This window comes from Calypte anna, chromosome Z (genome assembly GCF_003957555.1).
Source record: "Calypte anna isolate BGI_N300 chromosome Z, bCalAnn1_v1.p, whole genome shotgun sequence".
NCBI classification, from domain to species: domain Eukaryota; kingdom Metazoa; phylum Chordata; class Aves; order Apodiformes; family Trochilidae; genus Calypte; species Calypte anna.
This window is the reverse complement of record NC_044274.1, coordinates 66,884,642-66,896,571: the sequence shown is the minus strand read 5'-3', so window position 1 is coordinate 66,896,571 and position 11,930 is coordinate 66,884,642.

The following is an 11,930-nucleotide window of genomic DNA, read 5'->3' as shown; positions in this document are numbered from 1 at the left end:
AGGGCTTGGAGTGGGAGGATGACACAGCTTCCATCAGCAGCAGTGTCTCTTTGAGCATCTGAGCCAATGGTGAAGCTGCACCTTTTCTAAGTGGGAGCAGTAGGTCCTGGAGGGGACACAATTCCATTTAATGAAACGAAACCCTTATCTTTGTGAACTGGCAACAAAACCTCACTGCCAAAAAGAACTTTTAAAAATATTGGCACTTCCTGGCTGCAGAGCATGTACAGGACTGAGTGACTTCTCCTGCAGTTCCAGAGCTGAGCTTATTCTCTCTCTTCCGTCTTCTTTTATAGACAATTAGCTGCACCTCCTTCATCTTCAAACATAAGCTTTTGTTCAGAAACCTCAGTGAATTCAGGTCAGGAGACATACCTTAGACTTAATCATAACTTTTTTCCACAGGAAAATTGGCACAAATTTCTATAACATAGTTTTAGGGCTTATTTCTTATTTCTTCATTCTAAGAGCATGAAAAGTTGAATCACAGCTGGAGTGAGAAGGTGTTTATATACAACCTTCTTTTCCCAGTAACTTTGAAGGTGACTTTAAAGACCAAGGATATTCTGTGCATAGATGTTTTAGCTAATAAATATTACTTAAGGAACTATATTTATTTGTTAACTAATGTAAATGCCTTTCTATAACTACAGGGCCATGGCTAACGACCAACACATACTACAGAAAATTCAGCAGAAACTTCAGTAAATCTCTGCAGAAGAAAATATTGCACATTTTAATTTTTCTTCAGCTAGTTACCTGCCTGAGAAGAGAAAAGGAATGAGGAACGGGACCTCAGGCATCTAAAGAATTGGAGGATGATGTCAGAATGTCCTGTATCATCTTTCCTGAAACATGTTTTTGACAGTAGGTGGGAGATGGACACAGAGAGAGTGATGAAATAAACCACAAATAACCATTTCAAGAAACCTGAGTGATGGTGTCTGTGTCCTCCTTGCATCCCAGCTGACACTCCTGACACTCATACCAGGTGGAAACCTGACGAAGGGTGGGGACAGGCGGAAGCAGCCGCATGCTACAGCAGTTTCTTTTCCCCTCCTTTATTCCCTGTGAGAAAATCTCTCAATGCAGGTTTTGAATAACTGATCTAGAAAACTAAAGAGTCCCTTGTGGTTGTACTATTTCTACAGCTGTATCCCTCCAACTCACCACCTGACACTTCTGCATGTTGGATGTTCATTAGACATGGTGTTTTACCCAGTTTGTGCAAAAAACTTTGTTTTCTGCTATCTTGATGTTCAGGCTTAGTTATATTGGGGGGAAAGAATAATCTAATTACTGATATGCTTTATTCATGAAATAAGAAGGGACTTGTGCTACTGTTCTAATTGTTGTTGTTATAACAGGAAATGCAGTGAAGGGGTTTGCAGAGTTGAGAGTTACTGTCAGCCAGAGGGAAACCAGAAGGCCATGCAGCCAGAGAGAGCACTGGTGCTGGTTTATGCTTCATGCACTTATTCAAAACAGCCTAATTAGATGTCTTGCAGTTGGCACAATTTCTGTGGCTATTGCTGTACTGAGGGCCACACACAGAAATGGACCCAAGTCCTTGGTGCTCTCTCATGGCTTTAGTGGGCACAGTCCTCTTCCTGGGAGCTCTGCAGCTACAAGACAAAGAAGAGGATCTGATTTTGTGTCACCCACGCTGTAATTTCTTCTGTGCAGGCACCTTGTCTGAAGAACAGCAAAGTACCATGGGCAGCATCACTAAAAACAGTGACTGATTTCCTGCAGGACTGTCTCAGGACAGAAGTGAGAAGGGAAACCTTGTGGGCTTGGTCTGCTGAGGGCAGTTTCACAGCCTTTGACAGACCCATGTAAATGAGCCCGAACTGAATCTCCCATTATTTTGAGAGCTCAGAGTACACTTTGTCCCCAGGCCAAAATCTGCAATTTCAATTTGGGGAAATCTAAGGGAGGAAGTGTTGTTTGCGCAACTTATCTAAACCTATTTCCCCACAATAACTATTGTTCATTTTAGCAACTTGACATAATATAATTTATTTTGTGAAAAATAAATGTAATTTTCAGCCTATAACTGTAGTGAGGTATACCGTGGTTTTATTAGCGAAAGTAGATAGATTTTTTCATTGTTTCTGAAATAAATCAACGCTATTCTATTTGCAAAATGCATTAAAAACTCATCTTGAAACCCTTGAGATTGTATTGCATCAGTTGCCTTCAGTTCTTAACAAATTTAGCTGAGTTATAAGAGGCTGCTGGTTCCATATGCTGAAAAAAAAAAAAAAAAAAGAGTTGATATTTTTATCAACTCTTTCTTTAAAAATTATTTTTATTTTTATCATTATCATTTGCTGTGAAAACTCCCCCTCACCAGTCAGTAATATCAAGAAATCTTGATGTGCTCTTACATTTTGCTAATCGAGGTGGTAAGATTCTGCTTTGAAATCAGGATAAACAGTAATTTAATTATTTTTTTTCATTTGTGAACCTTATAATGAACCTCTTTATTGTGTCTTTTGTTGAAATAATGCATCTGTGGTTCTTCTGAGCAAGTTCAACAAACCGATTTCTAATTAGAATAATGTGGTTTTGATATCTGACAAACTGAGAAAAGCTGTGCAGAAGGAAAAAATCCAGAAAACTGAAAACCCCAAACCTTCTATACGTTTGCAGCAGAGCTTACACAGTATCGTGAACATTTATTTTCATCTTTCTGTTGCTACAGAAATTTTCTTCTATGAGTCCTGTGGACTATTTAAATTAAACTTAATCCCACCTACTTTTATCCCCTATGTAGCTTCCACCTTGCCCTTTCTTTTGCCACTGTATGTTTCCCTCATTACTGATTTTGTTTGTATTTTTAAAATATTGCTGTTCTGTAGAAAAAAACAGTGTGTGTGCCCCAATCCAGAACAGTATCTTGGTTCAATTACTATCTCTTCTACACATAAAAAACCAAGCAGGAGAGAATCTCCTAGGACTGTCAGCAGGTCCTGTTGCTTCTCATCCTCAGTGTTAGGGAAGATACAAATGCTACCAGCACAAATTGTTTAACTTCCAGGGAATGGAAGTTACCTTTGTCTTCCACCCAAGCTGAGGCACACATTGATGATATCTGGTTTGCAACTGGTGTTTGTAGGGAATACGTAAACAGCTGAAGTCTTGAAGGAATTAGCACTGCACAAGAAAATAAAATCTCCTGAGCCTGGAGAAACAATACCTGCTCCTCTAAATGCATGGTAAGAGGAGACACAGGCATGATGAACAGAAAGGTTTGAAGCTTCCTTTTCAGGCACTGCTTCCATTACTTTGTTCAGCAATAGTCTGGAAAGAAGGGGAGCTCATCCCTGACAAGCCCTTCCCGTCATACTCCTGCATCTCATGGTTGTCCTCTCAGGAATGGTGTTTCTTTCCTTGGGAGTTTTGTCACATAGGATTTCCTGAAACAGCTTGTTTAGGAATGGTGTTTTTCACAGCAGCCACAGGCTTGCTCAGCCTGAAGTTATTTCCTTCCCATGATAGCAGCTCTCTATTCCCAGATTTACACAGCACTTACCCAAGTTCATGACAGAGAGGTGGGGAGAAGCAAGGTGCTATTACAAGCTATTGACTTTAAAAGCTGCTGGTTTTTGTTCCAGCCACTCCAAAAATTCAGAGACATTACTTCATTCCCAAGATGCAAAAATGCCATTTTTTTTTTAAGGCATGAGAGCAGACACAAGATTTTATTTTCATTCATACATATAATTACATAAATAAGAGCAAAGCTCTCAAGCTATGAGAACAAAAAATTACCATACCTGTCATTAATTATGTGAATTAAAAACCTAATAAAATTATTATCTGTAAATAACTGAATTTTTTCCTCACATAAAGCAGTGAGATAATGAGTTTAACATTAACTTCTCTCCTCTAGTGGAGAGCTGCTGTACAGCAAATGTGGGTGAGAGGAGGACCCTTTAAGCAGGAAGCTGAATCCCTTGTTTCACGATCACTGAATGATTTGGGCTGAACCTCCCTTGATGAACCTCCCTGAGCAACAAGGATCTGCCTGGGTCCTTTTTAAGCAGCAGCTCTCCAGATCTGACAGGAGCAAAGCACTTGCTATGCCACTTGAGAGATCTTGGGTAGCAATGGTGGTTAAATCTTGACTTTTGTTGCAACTAAATAAACTAGAACATGGCTGAGCAGGAAAGGAAACAAGCTGTGTTCCTGTGGGCAACATACCAGGTGAAAGATGTTTCAGCATGAATAGTGAGGTCAGCCAGCCTCACCTCATCTCAGTGGGGCTAAACCAAGTCCAGGACTGTGTTAAAACAAGGTAATTGGGTTTAAGCTCCACTCAGTCCAGGTTTTCTCTCCTACATTCCTTTGTCTACATACACACATTTCTAGTCGCATAAAAATTGCTCAGCACAAAGATGACTTGCTGCATAATATTGACTCTTGTCAGAAGCACTGAACCACAGAGGGAATCCTGCCCCATCAGCAGATCCGGCCTGAAGGAAGACTTTGGGACTTGCCTGTGGCAGGCACAGCTAGTCACACCCCCCCAAATACTCCCCTCATTTAAAGTCCTTGGTCTGGGCTTCAAGTAAGTTCCAAAAGAGAACTTAAAGGCAGGAAATATGACCTGGAGTTTCTTGTAACATGCCACATGCCTCATACCTTACTCCCTATCTGTGGCTGGTTTTGGAGACAAACAATCTTTTGGAGAAGCTTGTTGGTCCTCTTGACTGTTAAACTGGGCAAAAGAGGAGAAAAAGTTATTCTGGAGAAGATAATTTCTATGCAGGACAGAGCAGACACCACAGGACCATGTCGGGCTGTTTTCTTCTCCCATGTCCTGGCCATATGCAAAGAGGGCCTCTTTGGTCTAAACCCATGCTTTGACATGGAAATTTCTGTCCCCGTTTTTTTTTTTTTTAAAATTCAGTAGATGAAAAATGTTGTGGAAAACATGGACAAGAGATAAAGAGGCAAAGTATTCTTTGGCACAACATGCCTATTTTATGTAAGCTCTAAGCTGAAAATATTTACCTGATTAACCTCAATCAATGCAGACTACTGCCTTTAGAAGCTGCTGCTTTCCACTCCACAAGGCATGTTACAAGAAAGCCTATACCAAACACTCATTGCATTGCCACTTTGAATTACACCTGCACTATCTCCCTTTCTGTAGTGGAGAGATGAAGGAGATGGAGGAGATGAAGCCCAGATGGGTGGCCAGTGAAGAGAAATCTTGAGAAAAGAATCTAGATTTCTGATTGCAAACTCCAGTTTCTGGGCTCTAAACTGTTGATAATGCTGTTGCTTCCATGAATGTTTAAAATACTGTGCACCTAGGAGAGATTTACCCTGACAAGTTTGCACAAAAATGAAATTGCTGCCAATGCCAGACAAAAAATATCTACTCTTACAGGAGATGACTGACAGTTACCTACTATTTATGTATGAGGTGAAGGCTTATGCCAAGTTAACTGCCACAGTACACAAATAATTCTCAGCTGAGAGTTAGGCACATTGGTTTTGTATTTTCCATGAAGGTCCTAATAAAGTGCCCTCTTAAAAACTTTCAGTTTTTACATAGCAACACACTGCTTAGCACTCAGAATAATTAAAAAAAATCCTTGAGTTATGCTTTGTTTATAGTGCAATATGAATTCCTGGTTAATTGGGAGGGGAGGAAAGCAGCCTTGGTAACAATCAAAACAGCAAGATGTCTCTCAGTAGGAATTATTGTTGATCTTGTTTGAGGAGCAATAGGGACGTTGGGCCCCTAAAGCCAATTAGTGCATCTTGTCCATGACACAGCTTAAAGCAGGCAGCAGTGCTCAGAAAATATTATACACTGATGTGCCATATGCTGAAGCTACTTAGCATCTTAGAGAGGAAGGAACAAGGTTTATGTGAGAGAAGGTTTGCATACAGGAGGTCTGTTTAGGGTAAAAGAAGCCTTCAGTCTCATTCTCTTTCTGGAATGGACTTGGGGAGCCCAGATGACTAAATCCTTGCACCTCTGGCTGTTGTGACTTGCCAAAACACTGAAACGTTACTTACAGATCTTGGGAACTGAGTTTGAATTTTACTGCATAAATAAATCTACCAGTGCAGTATAACCTGTTTCAGTGCTTTTCTGCACAGATGTCTACCTTTAGAAACAAGCAAGTAGTGGAAGTATTAGAAGTTAATCTTACTTTGTGAGCAGTTCTTTGCATATGAATGGCTGTGACCCATGGCACTGATACTCTGGCACAGTCACCTGAGGGAGGCCAGATATAGATGGTCAAAGATGAAGAAGAGGAGGCCTAGCTCATCAACGCTGCAGCAAGGTGCCTACACAAGCAGTGTCAGCTGCTCAATGAAACAAGCTGCAGATACAACCAGAGAAATGCTGAGCCAGGAAAATGTCTGCTGCCACTTTGGGCTTGACTGTCCCATAGAGTCAACTGTAGTATTTTCAGCCTCTCTGAAATGCCCCAGGACAAGACCTCTGCTGAGAAGCTTGGTTCTTTCTTGTATGCTTTGCCACACCTGCCAGCCTCATGAGGATGTCTCAGCTATCCCAGGGCATTTCAAATGGCATTGGTTGCCTGTGTGCAGGTAGCTGGCTCATACCCTTCACATCTGCCAGTACTGAGCCATGACATTTGTCATTAAGAAAACCACCCTGACTGGACTCACACGTGCTGCATTATTCACAGTGCTAGGAAATCCAATGGGAACTTTTAAATGGTTGCATCCAGAAAGAATGTAATCTAATCAGAACAACGTATTTTCAAAAGAATTTCTTCTAAGAGAAGCCCAATTTCTTCTTTTAATCTTTTGTCCTTAGCACACCCACAGTAACAGCAGGCTCACACATACTTCCACAGTGGTGGGAGACCATCACAAAGTCCGTTCCTTAGAGTAGCTTGACGTGATGCATGAAGGAATGTCAGAATATTGACCTATGCTGAAATTGCCCAGCTTTACCTCTAAGGCAGAGACTTGGAGAGTCTCACAGAGACATAAAGCAAATATTCCAGTTTCATGGCTTTTTTGAGGCATTTGTTGAAAATGCTGAATCTTCCTTAAAGGCAGTTCTACCCTCAGTTCATGAACGAACCCATTTATTTCAGAGGAATCCCTACCTATCACAAACTCCAAAGCACTGTGAACTCTTACCTAAGTATCAGTTTCTTCATAAAGTGAAACATGGCCCAAAATTGCAGTCAGTTACAGTGCTTGCCTTGAGACAGTTAAAAAGCATTTACAAAATGTATAGTCCTTGGTTTCTAAAAGAATGGAGTCAGGTAACCAAAAAGTGCACTCTTCCATGCAGCTTCAGTATGTCAATCGCTTTTTTTGCAATAGATGGCAAACCTCTAAGGCAAGCAGGCAGCAGTGAATACACCATTTATCTTGTAACCTGTGACAAGACCACTTGACACCTGTACACGACCAGTATTTCTAGCAAATAATTCACCTCCTCTCCCTGTTTGGAAAATGATCAACCAGCCTGACACTTCTGACTTGTCACCAGCACAGAAGAGGTTATATTGCCTTGGGTCCTTTAATAAGCAATCATTTCCTCACTTGGAAACCCAGTCCATATATAAGGCACAAATCTTTTATCAGGATATGTAGTTTTAACTGGGGGAAATGTACCTTCTGTGCAATGAGTTACACATAAAGCCAATGTAGATCTCCTAAGGGAAAGATGGGGTTTAAGCAACGTCATGAATTTGCAGTATATATACACACCACAGGTACCTTCTCCTCTCCTTCAAGACCGTGGATGTGTCCAAGCCTAGAGCACTGCCCACCTGTGTGGTGCTCTGTAGGAGCACCCTGCTCGTTAATGTACAATATCAATGTGATCAGTCAACCTCAGTTTCTCTGTTCCTCTTTCACTGCAGTGCTGTGCTCCCTGTTGTGTAGCTGCCTGGCTCTGAGACACCAGGCAGCTGCATTTGTGTGGTAATACAGCTTCACTGTCAGGTCTGTTACAGAAAATTAGTGAGGCCTTAAACAGAAACCATTTAAAAACAAAACAAAACAAACACAACAAAACCCTATTTTGAGTAAGTGCTTTACAAGGCAGTCATCTATTACACAAAAAGATAATGGGACAGGAAAATGCAAGGGAAAAATTTTAAATGCTTAATCTGTCAATCAAGGTATGGGAAATGCATGCCCAGCACTGGACCACTTGCTTTCAACTTGCCTCAAAACTTAGTGGATCTAAAACTGAGAAACCAAGGGAGGTTGAGTATTGAAAATATGATTTCAGATATTCCTTTATTCTAATACCATGGTGATAAGCACAGTGTTAAGGTGTAAGGTGTGTGAAGGTGGAGTAAAGAGCCAAAATGCCCCTCCCTATTGTTCTCTTACCTGCAATTCCAAAATACAGAAGACTAGTGTAAAAAGATATGGTGCAAGTTAAAAACAAAGCTATACAGACAATTCTAGCTGAGATTTTGTGCTACACAAGGGAAATAAGAAAACAATTTCTAACCTAGAATCTAAATCTACTCTTGCTAACGTCCCTGGGAGCCTTTTTAGGAGGCCCTGAAGATTAAACTTTTAGAATTGAGGATCTGCTAAGAAACTGCAGATAGCAGTAAGATCACTCACACTGGCAAGGTGGAAGCACACATGTGGTCCAGTGTCTGCTAATCTGCAGGGAAGAGATCCCTGCAGCTGAACAGCTTGTTTACTGTGTGACCAGTCCCATTAATCCCACATCTGATTATGAGGCCTTTACAGAAACTGGGGAAGAAAAGACAGACTGCAGAACCCATTCACCTAAGGATGAGCAGAATCAGGGGTTTTTTTATTTTTTGGTGAAAAACCTTCATTTTTACCAGGAGGAAGCAAAATACTGTCAGGCAATAATGGATGAGATGGTTCTAGCACATTCCAGCTGAGACACAAACAGTGTATATGAGAACAGACATGAAACCTGTTAGAACCACTGAAAAGAGAGTAAGATCCTAGGGAATTTTGTCTGTGAGGGTAGAGAGGATGTTATGATGCAAAGGTGCCTGGAAGAGGCCCAAAGTGGAACTAAGACATTCCTGAGGTGCTGGAGCAGGTCCAGAGAAGAGCAAGGAGGCTGTGAAGGGATCCAGCACAAGTCCTGTGAGGAAGGGCTGAGGGAGCTGGGGGTGTTCAGCCTGGAGAAGAGGAGGCTCAGAGGAGACCTCATCACTCTCTACAACTCCCTGAAAGGAGGTTGGAGCCAGAGGGGGTTGGGCTCTTCTCCCAGGCAGCTCCCAGCAAGACAAGAGGGCATGGACTTAAGCTCTGCCAGGGGAGGTTTATGTTGGATATTAGGAAAAAATTCTTTACAGAGACCGTGATCAGACACTGGAATGGGCTGCCCAGGGAGGTGGTGGATTCTCCATCCTTGGAGGTTTTTAAGAAGAGACTGAATGTGGCACTCAGTGCCATGGTCTGGGAACCACAGTGGCAGTGGATTAATGGTTGGACTTGATGATCTCAGAGGTGCTTTCCAACCCAGATGATTCTGTGACTCTGTATGAAGCTCTGAAGGAATGGATAAAACCTGTGTGCAACACACAGTTGCATGCATGCTGTATGCATACTACACATCACTTGGGAACCAGATGGAGTTTTTTCTTACTGCTGAGGACAGAAAAAGAAGGAAAGAAGCAGCTTCTCAGCCCACAAACTTGTTGGACATAACACAATGTCAAGCCAAGTGTATCACCTGCCCCATGCTTCAGATTGCTTTTAAAGGCTTATCAATAAAAACAAAATGATCAAAGGTTTACACAACTTTATGTTGCAAATTTAATTAAAGGACCAGCAAAGTTTTCTTTTCCTGTGTGGAAAATACTAAGAACCGGAACTTTCATAAATGAGATCATTTGGTATAGCCACTTAGCACATTAACATAGTCCTTGCTTAAGTGCTGCAAATAGAACACAGTATTTCCCTTAATACACACATACTTTCACTGTGAGCCACAATGAAATGAGATTAATTTGAAATGTGCATAAAACTAAGGAGAATCATAAACACCACAGACACCAATCAGCTGGGAAGACGGTGGTCTCACTGGACACCACACTGCTTGCAGTGTCAGTAATAGCTGGGAATATTCTTAGACTGCACAGAAAAGCCAGCCCAGTATACCCTGGTGTTGTGTTGCAGAGTGTTAACATAACTTACTTACTTCGAGATCAGTTTTAAAAAACATCCAAATTGCAAGTCTTATCACCCCCTGGGGATGCACTTTTTGGGTAGGCTAGCTCAAATCAAGAAAAATTGCTCTTTCAAGGCCTTCTCCCTAAGTACCCACCCCAGCCCCTCTTTGCACTCCCTGAAGCACTTGTTTTTCCAGTGTTTACCAATGAGATGTTTCAGGCACAAAGGGGGGACTGACAAGCTGCCCGACTTAGCACATCCAAGTAGGGATCTAAAGATTGATCTTTAGCCTTCTCACTGCAAAATAAATATTTGCATTCTGTATCCCATCTGTGGTTTTGTCCCCTGTGGTGCATCAAACTCAGCCTAACCAAGGAACAGACCTTTCCCCTCTCCCAGCCTCCCCAGCAGCAAGAATCTCAGCTGACTAAACAACCCCCCCTGCTCTCTGAGGACACCAGCCTGGTCCCTCTGTCCTGCTGGATCCCCCGGGCTCACTGTGCCCATGTCCACAGAGGGACAGTGCTCCCCCCTGGCTCTCCCTCTTCTCCTACGAGTGACATGGTCCTGCTAGAGGACCAGAGCCCTGGGGCAGGCTGAGGAAGACAGTCCAGCACAGCCAAGTAAAAGCAGCTACCAGTCCACCACCCTGACAAACCTTCCAGCAAAACGAGGTCCTGCATGAGAATTCCAGGGATACTTGCCTTTAATGATTAGCATCATGCTGCTGTGATTTTCTTTTTATTATTTTTTTTTCTCCCCACTCTGCACTGGAAGAACTATAAATATGAGCTCAGACAATACATGAGACATTCTGAAATGCTGTAAGATGATAGTCAGTTTCTAATGCTTTATCCAGAGAGGAGTATGCAGAGAAATATTTCAGTATGTAGGCAGAAGCCTGACTGAAACTTTTGTGTTACATAAGTGAGATAATTATATCTAGTAATCTTCCCAGTATTCAGGACAGTCTGAGTTTTATGCCACCCTAGATATTTGGATTATTATAAGTAAAAAGCAACATTGACTTCTATTTCCTTGCTGCAGACTGTGTACTTAAAATTTGCTGTGTATTGGGGTTTTTATTGGCCTATTTCCTAGGAATCACCCATTTTCTTATAGCATGTAAGTAATGAAAACTGGCTGCTTAAAAAAAAAAAAAAGGGGGTAGGGAAAAAAGGTTTAAAAACACATGGAAATCAGAGATATTTTTCATTATTAGTACTAGATGCAGCTACCAGTATTTTAATTAATAATTCCTTTAAAATGCTTTTGCTTACAAGCAAACACTGGAAGGATGGAAGTGAAAATGTTATTATTGATTCCTTGCCAGTTCAAAAGAACATAGATATTTGAAAACTATGCCATTTTACTGAAAAGTATTTTACACATGCATATTTAAGTGACTGGCTAAGTTATGTATTTCAGGGCTAAACTTTGTTCTCTGCTGACCCTGTGCAGGGCTGAGGAAAGAGCAAGAATTCTTTCTCCTTCCCGAGTAACGATAACACCAGTTGTGCATGTGACCCACAAAGTGGAGATAAATCCTCTTTTGGGGCTCTGCCTCTATGCTTTCTTAAAATTCAGATCAGCAGATTGCAATTTTTTCCCCAGAACTGAATGGGGACTTAACAAATATTTGATCTAGATGGGATTGCCAGAGATTTTGCAGTTGGAGGAAAGCTTTGAAAACAGATGGGAAAACCAACGTGAGCTGGTGAATTTCAGCTTGCTGTGGCCTTTGTGTTTAGGAGCAATTAAACGGTGATGCAAACCATCCACTC